Source organism: Solanum stenotomum, chromosome 2 (assembly GCF_019186545.1).
Source record: "Solanum stenotomum isolate F172 chromosome 2, ASM1918654v1, whole genome shotgun sequence".
NCBI lineage: Eukaryota > Viridiplantae > Streptophyta > Magnoliopsida > Solanales > Solanaceae > Solanum > Solanum stenotomum.
In genome coordinates, this window is record NC_064283.1 from 19,353,821 (window position 1) to 19,365,119 (window position 11,299).

Genomic DNA, 11,299 nt, shown 5'->3' on the forward strand with positions numbered 1-11,299 from the left:
TTTGAAAAGTAAAATGTGGCCATCGAAAAAAAAAAGGGAGTAGTTGTCAATGTTTCATTTCTATTTTTATCAAAGTGCATTTAAGTCTTCTTTATGACATAAAATATAGATGCTACTACCTAGCTACCTTGTAACTATCGTGTCAAACATCTAAGAATAAATAAATATCAACAAAGAAAGTGAGAGTCAGAGTCAAAAAGTAAAGGCTAATAAAAAAGGTGTTTCAAGTTAATTTATTTCGCGGCATGATTTAACGATCAATGAAATTAGATGAATTACACAAGACTACGTAAAATTATTCGCACCTCATACAGAAATTTAATATCATAAAATTTATAAAATAATACTTAAAATATATCAATCATTAAAACAAAAACACTTTATTATCTTACATACAAAATTACATAGTAACAAACATTAACAATATAAAGGAAAATAATAATTGTAACATTTTATTATTTATCCTTCAATCAATCATTTTTAATTTGATTTTATAATTTATCATTTTTCTTTCTGGAAGTGTTACTATTTGATATTTTTGGGGAATGAATTATAAAAGATTGGTTCGAATTATTGTAGAAACAAAAAAATGAAATATTTCATTTGTCTCAATCTATATCTATATCTATATTACTTTAAAAACATGAACTCCTAACTTGAAAGCTAAATTACTATAATATCCCTAACTTAGGTTGTGAATTTTTCAATGTGTTCCAATAAGTTGTGACTTTTTTCAAAGGGTTGTGATTTTTCGAAGAGTTGTGACTTTTCCAAAGAGTTGTAACTTTTTCAATAAGTTGTGACTTTTCCAAAGAGCTGCGACTTTTCGAAAAAGTTATGACTTTTCCAAAGAGTTGTGATTTTTCCTAAGTGTTGTGACTTCTCAGAAAGGTCATGATCTTTCACATAAGACACAAAAAATATTTGTTCATATTATCATTTGTTTACTACAAATAAATGGACTTTCTCTCATTTTCCAACCACAATTTTTTCTAATCTTCTACTCTTCTTCTTCTTGAATTTTAAAATTTCTTGTGTAATTTATTGTGGTTTGAGTGAGTTCGAAGTTTAGCGGAATATGAGGTACCACTACTCTGATGAAGTAAGTCGTTCTATCCTAAGATGGTAAATTCCATAACCTCGAGTACTTGAGGAAAAAAATATAATTTTGATGATATTATGATTATTTTTTTTGCTTAATACACACATTAGTATGTAATGTTCCAATATATGAAGTTAACATGATGTAGTCTAAAGTCATTTATTTTTCTTAACAATTTCGATATATGCTTCTGAATATCTTTTTTCAAAATTTAGAGAATTGTCACAATTTATTTTTGATGCTCAAGACAAAAAAATTACTTTATTTATCAATGTTACTTATGTGATTTAGACTCGCATGATTTTCTTCAAAATAGTTATTACTATATAAACATTGCCCTTTTGTTTTACTTATTTACTATTTCTTAATATTTCAGTATTTTAGACGAAGAAAAGTTTATATGACTTGTAATAACACCAATTGAAGTTTGTATTCGTTTAATTTTTATTATTTATTTAATAGCTAATTTTATGAGATAAATATTTTCATTAATGCAAATATATATTTATGTTTAGGTAGGTATTTTTATTTAAATTAAAGTATTATATATGTCACAAATGTATTATCAAGTTAACGAGATCTTCTAACTTGAAAATATATTATTTTAAAATGTTTCGAGTTCTTTTTAAAAAAACAAAACTCACAACAAATGTGAAAATATGTGAATATATAAAATGTAGTTGTTCTCTTCACATGTTCATATGACATCTAAACAATTTAACGTAGAATACACAATCAAAGCACATCTGGTTAGATGACAAGAAAAATACAAAACAAATATTGTCTATAAGGTAGAATTAGTGAGATAAGACTAATTACATGATTGAACATAATCAAATTGAAATAAATATCTACATAATTGCATTTAACTAATAAAATTTTCCATTGATCATCTTCATAGGTTTGCTTGCATAAGAGATATATGACGAATCACATTGAACATTTACAAAAGAATCTGCAATATTATTTTTTGCTAAGCTTCTTATTCAAATCTTTGCTTAACTAAGCAATTCTATTTACCATAACATATATTTTTAAAATTGGTAACCACGTGCAATGCAAGGAAGTATTGGGTTAGCGACGCTTTCAATCTTCATTAGTGTAATCAAGTTGGAACAAACCTAACATATTACATGAAGCTAATCAAAATGTGTTTGGTCGTATTTATAGGTCCGGTTGAAAAAGAGGCGAGCTAACCATCAGAATGCAACTTCAGAAGGAAATACAGCTAATGTGAAAACTTTGATATTGATGATTAGGATACGAATAATGACTTCAAACTCCTGGAATGTATTCGCTATTTTGGAACAATGTCATAAACAGAATGAAATGTATCTTCGAGCAATATTACGTATCCGCTTATTATTTTGAGCTTTCGTACCATTAAATGCATCTAATTCAAGATAATTTGTCGGATTAAATGGAGTATTATTTAAAAACAAATATTTGGTAACTAAGAAACATCCATACAAACAAATTCCTTAAGACGTATGCCATATATTGAACAAAGAGAGTGTGCATGCTTTACTGCTTCACAACTGTAGGCATGAACTAATATTTAGTAACTAAGAAACATCCATACCGACAAATTCCTTAAAGACATATTCCATATATTGAACAAATCGAGTATTCATGCTTTACTGCTTCACAATTGAATGCATCACGAGACTAGGCAACCACGTGCAACGCACGTTCAGTGAATCTAGTATATATATATATATTCCTTAAGACGGATGTCATATATTGAACAAAGAGAGTGTGCATGCTTTACTGCTTCACAACTGTAGGCATGAACTAATATTTAGTAACTAAGAAACATCCATACCGATAAATTCCTTAAAGACATATTCCATATATTGAACAAATCGAGTATTCATGCTTTACTGCTTCACAATTGAATGCATCACGAGACTAGGCAACCACGTGCAACGCACATTCAATGAATCTAGTATATATATATATATATATATATTCCTTAAGACGGATGTCATATATTGAACAAAGAAAGTGTGCATGCTTTACTGCTTCACAACTGTAGGCATGAACTAATATTTAGTAACTAAGAAACATCCATACCGACAAATTCTTTAAAGACATATTCCATATATTGAACAAAGCGTATTCATGCTTTACTGCTTCACAATTGAATGCATCACGAAACTAGGCAACCACGTGCAATGCACATGCAGTGAATCTAGTATATATATATATATATATATATATATAGTGTTTTACTTTTAAGAGTCGAACTACATAATTAAATTTGATTAACAATTTAAGGTAATTTTCACTATATTGCTATGAGAAAAAATGAAACTTATTTAATTATTAAGTTAATTTAATTATGATAATAAATTAAATTGATTTTTTTAAAAAAACAATTTTTTACAACTATTTTGGAACAAAAAGCAAAATTTAACAACTATTTTGAAACAAAAAGCAAGATTTAACAACTATTTTGGAAAAAAGAAGTAATAACAATTGATTAATTATCTAATTACACATGTCCAATGACTCAAAATGGTCAATATGTCTTGGCAGCAAACTGTTCAGCCATTACTAAATTAATCATTATTTTACCATTTAAATTTTTCATACAGAAATGTTGAGCAATTATTTCTACAAATATTTTGATTAAATTGATTAGAAAAGAAAAAATTATAATATTTTCACATTGAAAAATTAAGAAGTTTCTTAATATTTCAGCGAGAATATGTTTCCCACCATATCTTTTTTCAGTGAGCTATAATTCGATGACAAATGAATAAAAAACTATATTTTATAACTGATAAAGGGTCAAATATACCCTTGTACTATTAGAAATAGTTTAAATATACTCCTCGTTATATTTTTGAGTCAAACATACTCCTTCCGTTATACTTTCCGTCCAAATATATGCCTCCCATTATATTTTGGAATAAATGAGTTCTTACTTTTAATGGAGCGACACATGTCAAGTTCGGAATCAAATGACTCAACTCAATTTTAATTTTTTTGTTTTTTTTTTAAATCTACCCGTTTAATCCAAAACAATTGTACAACAAGAAAAGGTAGATAACAAAATATGGGTAAATCAAATCAACTTAGAGAAGTAATTTTTGAAAAAACATTATAACCAATGAAATTTAAAGATCAATAATTCAGTTAATCATGCTATGAAAACACATAAATTAGAATCAATAAAAACCTTACGATTAATTAGAACACAAAATTTCCTCCCGCACATTTTATACTTCATAGTTCGCATGACCTGTGTGGTAGTGTAGATCATTTGATCCGAGTTAAACTTGTGAATTTCTAAGAGAATTGTATTTAAAATTAGGGTGTTATGAGTTTGATGTGTTATTCCGTTAAAATTAAGGGCAAATTTGTTCCAAACTATAATAGAAGGATATATTTGGATCGAAAGTATAACAATAAGGATATATTTGATCCAAAAGTATAACAAGGGGTATATTTAAACTATTTCGAATAGTACAAGGGTATATTTGACTCTAAGCCATTTTATAACATAAATTTTGCATTAATTTGCGATGGATATAGCCTTTATTTCTTATAGTGAACGTGAAATTTCTTTCCACTTCTATTAGTTTTACTAAAGCGAAATGTTATTATAAAAAAATATCATATAATATAATATGAAATTGACTCCTAAACCGTTAAGGATTGATATTATAGATATGTCTGACTACTTAGAGTTTAGCTTCCAAATAGATATTAACATACCAAATATATTTTTTCATAAATCCATGGAACATTGATTTGTACTCATTCACAAATTGACTTTTGTCTCAAATATTATGGTTAAAATATTTACGATGGCTATTAACATCAAAGATACACTTGGAAAATTAAAGAGCAGCACAAAGTAGAGAAAAGGGCAATGATCCATGTTATGTGAATCAACTTTTTTTTGTCATACAATAATTTATGGAAAACATTAACAATCTTAGTTATTGATAAATTTTAATTTTAAACATTATAATTTGAACTAAATATATTTAATTATCAATTGATTATAATTTTTTTTATCAAACACAGTTAGTATTCAACTAATAATGAGAATATTTTTAATGTAAAGCTTCACAACTTTAACAAATTATTAAATATTATATTATTTAATTATCAATGTGTTATGTACTCATGTTAAGTGTATATTGGTACTTTATATTTGAAGTAATATGATTTTAAATATAGCCTAAAAATCAATTGCTTTGTGATTTAAATGCAATGTAAAGGACGGTCTGATTCGGTAATTTTTTTTTAATGATTAAAAAAGGAATAATTCATCAACTTTTGATATATCACACGTAAGCGTAGAGCCACTAGATGATCAATATCCTATAGAACCAAAAATATCAGCATTACGCCTAACGAGGCAATAGCCTTCCTCTTTTGGTCCCCCAATGTACCATTTTATTTTATTTTATTGGGTGTGCAAATTAATTTCACATTGAACGTCAAAATATATATATAAAGATGTAGGAATTATTAGAGGTATGAGGTCTTTTTAGAAAATGATGTGAACTTGATTTGAAGTAGATAATATTACATTATGTAAGAGTATTTTAAAGCTATTTTAGCCCAATTATTTTATCCTTATTTTTTGTTTCCCATTATTTTGTTACTCCTTTTAATCCTTATTTTATGATGCTTTTTCTGTTTTGCTTGAACATAATATATATATATTTTAAATTTATTTAAGTTTAAAGAGTAAAATATGTTTTTTTATTAAATTAATCTATCTTAATACACGTTCTCTACACCCTCTTATCTAATGTCATGTCCTCGAGTTGTGTCATGTCCTATCTAATCACACCTACCTCTACCTTTCCTCGTACCTTTTATAGTCAACCTCTCGCACCATCTCATTAAGGTGTCTGCGCATCTTCCGTATGAAATCATCATTTTAATAATGAACTAGTTAGATAATATATTATCCTAAATTCAATACACAAAATAAATAATTTAATAACAATTGTTATGTAACACCCTGTATCCTGGACAGACCAGAATGCAGATTTCAGAAGTTGCAGGTGCCAACGACGGGCACCACCCACGGACCGTAGGTGGGGTCTGTGGATGGCCACCTGCAACCCTTCCTAGAAAAGTCCAGAAAATTTTGTCTAAGGGTCGACCCACGGACCGTAGGTCAGACCATGGGCCGTGGTCCTGGTTCGTGGATCGAGACCCCAGAACCAAGTCTCTGAAGCCAAACGACGATTGACCAGGAAGGACCGTGGGTCAGTCCACGGACCGTCGGTTGGCCCCAACAGCTTTTAAGTCAGGGTCGTTTGGTTTTTTCCCTATGCGTTAGACCCCTAAACTATTTAGTTTTGGTCAATTTTAGCCTAGCAACTAAATTAGAACCTACCCTAGTCAATTCATTCTCCAAATTTCATCCAATTAGAACGCAAAAGAGGAGAAAGCAGTCGAGCAGCCCTAGTCCAAGAATGCAGCAAGGTTTCGTATGTTTCATCCCCGAAATCAAAAGATTTCTCCGTGAAATTCGTCACCAGGTATGTGGGGGATTTCACTAGTGGATTCCTTTCACCCATTAGGTCCCTAGAATTCAATCAAATTCTCGGTTCTCAACACCATGTTTGGACCTATGGTTTCTAGAATTTCATAGTTATGTTGTGATTCAGCTATTAGACTAATCCAAATCAGATCATCATGTTTTCGTGGAATTATTGCTTAGTTCTTGATCGAAACTCAAAATCCTAGTTGTGTAGATTCGTTTAGTTCATGAATTACACTTGCTAGGTCAGTTTATTCAGATATGCATGCCTCAGTTAAGAATGTTTCATTATCAGTATATTAATGTTACATTTTCAGTTAACATGTCAGAATCTCGAGCTATTCAGTTTATTACAGTTTTGTTGTATTTGATACATTCTATTGGGAGTAGGCTTAATACCGAGTTGGACTAGGGTCAGTCACCCTCATAGTCCCAGAACTATGTACCCCCGTAGGTAAGTCCCCTCTGTGGGCATTATACTTAGTGATCACGCCAGTTCATGCCTGTATACCCCTGCCAAGGTATATTGGGTCCTCTCGATGGGGCGTATATATCGGACTCCACATTTTGCTCATGTGGTTTTATGTCGGTTATTAGTAGCTCCCACAGTCAGATTCTAGTGTATTGACCAGGTTACCGGTTACATTTTCAGTATTCAGTTTTAGCATGTTATGCACTTGGTCACTACATTCAGTTAGTTCATATTCAGCATGTTTAGTATATTCTTCATGCTCATCTTATATCTTTGATCAATATGCTCTATTTCAATTTATATATATAAATATTGTTCATCTTTATTTTATCCTGCATGATCAGTACCCTTCAAGTACTGACGCATACTATGCGCTACATTTTCTCGTGATGTAGGTTCAGGTCCTCAGCATTCATATCACGCATAGATCGGTTCTCGATCTCCAGTTTAGCAACATCAATGGTGAGTTCTCATTCTTCGAGGACGAGTGACATGTTATCTTTCCATTTTCAGTCTTTTAGTTTCAGTTTTGCTAGAGTTAGCTGGGACATGTCTCAACATCTCTAGTTAGTAGAGGCTTTTATTCAGACATAGTTTAAATTCAGTTTTAGTTTGAGTTTGATCTTTTAGTTGTCATTAAACTCAGTTATATATATTCAGACTTAGAATGGGTATTCCCCATCATTTCATTTTATGATATGTTTCTAGCTTTCGCACAGTATGACTATTATGTTGTAAATCTTTAAGTATACTTATGATATGCCATCAGGGTTAGCTTGGGGTCACTCGTGATCCTAGGTCCTATGTTTATTCCCTGGGGTAGCTTCGGGGTGTGACATGTTAATACACAATCACTGGTGATTATAATTCATCAAATTATAGTAAATTGCAAATATCTATTAGTAATTTTTTTTTTTATAAAGAAGTGGATTTTTGGGGGAAATGTACATCAGAAGCAGGCTTTGAGATTTGAAGTTAGTGTTTGGTCATAGATTTTAGATCAAATTTGAAAATTTATCTTCAAATATTTATTTAATTATGAAATTTGGTCACATTTTAAAACTTATCTTCAAGTATCTGTTTGACTATGAAATTCGATCTTCAAATATTTTCGAGTATTTCTATTTACAAAACTTCAAAAAAATTCAAGTAAATTTTTTGTCCATACATAATTTTACATTTAAAAAGTCACAACTTCAAACACTCAAATTTATAAATTTCAACTTTAAAATTTAAAGTCAAAACGGAAGAGAAATTTAGTTTTCGAAATAGATTTTTCTAAAAAAATATATTTTTAAAATTTATGGCAAAATGGTAGCTCAGCGACTCCTATTGAAGTGTGTATGCTTGTCATTTTATATGATGATATTCTCTATAAAATGTGTATTAAAAGTTGTTTTTTCATATGTAATATTATAATTAAATTTTAAAAGCTGCCAGAGATCTTTATTTTGGATTAGTGCGCATTAACATGAATACAATTATTGTTTAAGTTTTTTTTTTAGTAGGAAGGCTCGAAATATTGTATTATCTTCTTCACAAATTAGAGAAAAAATGACATCTACTCTCAAGGATCTCATCTTCAAGTAGCAAATCTTAAAAGAAAAGTATAATATGTGTAAATTGGAAGTTTCTTGTTAAAAGCTATGAAGGGGCTAGGAAAGCTAAAAATCATTAACTACATGAGGAGAAATTTTTCATAGAAACTTTCCTCCTTACTTTTTTATTATTATTATAGAAATAGTTATGAGTAAACTAAATAACTAAATTCTCTCAAAATGATAGCTATATTAATTATTTTGGTTGTCCACAATTAAATTAATAAAATTAGAATTTTGAATCTTTATTTGTACTGTAATGATAAATTGTGAGAATCGTCTCATTTTTAAATTTAAATATATAAAAAGTGAACACTTTTATTTATATTTTAAATTTCAAAAAAGTTATGTCCAATTTTCAAATGGCAATAACTTATTATTCCTCTTATGGTCAATAGAGAAAAAATAATTTCATCTTTCATTTGTCAACGACAAATAATTTATGTAACATTAACAAGAAAATACTTTTGGCGTGGAGCCTATGCCAAAAAAAAGTTCTACACTTGAGAAAATCCAAATTTCAATTCATATTAGAAGTTTTAGAACAATATAAAAGAAAAAAAAAAGTAATATGCACACTACTACTATTTGGGATTAAAATAACAAGACATTGTGCCAGAGTCAATAAAAAAACGTCGAATAATAATAACAAAGAGAAGCTATAAATAGATTTATAAAATATTAAACTAAATTGATTTGATCAATTGACTAATATACAAAATATATAAAACTATTGAGAGAATAATCTTCTCCTAAACAAGAATTCTTCCTTCGATAATTACATTATACATGTTTCTGTATTTTGTGTGGGAGTGTATAATTCAATTAATAGAAGTCCAAAATTTCCCCCCAGAAAAAAGAATATCCAAATATGGAATGGATTTAAATGTTTTTTCAGAAAAAATAAAGATAATTATGGTAATGTTTTAAATTTCATTTAGTAAATTCAAATATGATTAGAAAATCATGACAAACCCTAATACTACTCACATATTATTCTAATGAAAAATCAAATAATTTACTATATATGTTTTTTTTACCTGTACTCCAATAAGCTAATAAAAAAATTCATGTTCCAGCCTTAGAGGAAAAAGTTATTTGAGACTTATTATTGACGGAAATGATAAGTATCTTTCAAAATTAGTCGAGATGAGCAAAAATTGATTTGAACACTACAATTATAAAAGATAAAATAAATATTCAATAAAAAGACACTAACAACTTGTTTATTATTACATATTTTTTCTTAATATAGTATATAATATGTATTATATGTGAAAATAGTTGAATAGCAAAAAATATTTTTATTCACATCTCTCATGTGTAAAAATAAATATCTCTCGTAAAAAAAAGACTAAAAAACTTAAAATAAGTCTGTAAAGTGTTACAAACAAATCTCCTATATATGTATTGGCTTAATGGTACCTAGATTATCATGTTGTGAAGTTTTCTATTTATAGTGATTTGTCGTGACTTCTTCATGTTTGTTATCACACTTTCGTCAAGCCAAATCTATCGAATAACATTTTCCAACCTTTAGTTCAGGATAGAAATAAAGGAATAAAGTTAGTATACACTTATTTTTCTCCAAATCAAATAGAATATATGAATAAATTCTATTATATTTAATAATCATATATATATATAAAAGAGGACCCTAGGCCCGCCTATGTAGCGCCACCAGAAATCATGATTTCCTTTTAATTTATTTAGGTCCGCCTACTTGGCGCCATCACAAAGCAGGATTCCCTTTTAATTTATTTATTTCCGAAACTAGTCTTTCTCTTTCATGATAAGTTGTGACTTTCATGAAAATTTTTAACTTTTATGCAATGTTATGACTTTTATGAAGAGTTGTGATCTTTTTGAAGGGTTGTACCTTTTCTAAAGAGTTGTGACCTTTCCGATAAGACACAATAAACATTTGTTCACAATACCCCTTGTTGTCTATAAATAGAAAAATTTCCTCTCATTTAAAACAACGAAAATTTTGAACTTCTTCTTTTTCACAATTAAATATTTGTCTACTTTGCTCTTGTTGAGTGGCTCGTTGACATCATTATTTTTGTATCAATGTACTCGTGAATAGAATCGTTCTGTCCTGAGAGGATTTATTCCTTTAAACCTTGAGTATTAGAGGGGAATAATTTCCTTAACAGGACACTGTACATTTAGTGGGCTCGATTTTTTTCTTTCTATTTCATTCTACTATTACAGATCCTGATATGTTTTTGTTACAGTCATTAATTTATGCTTATGTTATTAATCGTTGTTTTGAGTACATCATGTTTTAAACTTTGTTGTTTATGTTTTTGCAAAGTTGTTATAAGTATTTCTTAGTACATATTAAATAACACGCGTCAATTGAGTATTTACGCAAGTTTTCTCTACTGAAATTGTTGAAGGTACAATAAAAAAAATTCCTTAAAGATCTATATTATCATCTCTTGAAAATAAAATTCAAATTTGGTATGCCATTGTAAGGATAAAGACCTTAAAAATCTTATCGCACCTTGATGTGTGAAGTGAACCAGGAAAATAAGACAAGAATTAATAAACTTTTGACGTGGGTTCAAGGATGTGTCGGATGACCTATAGAGGAATAT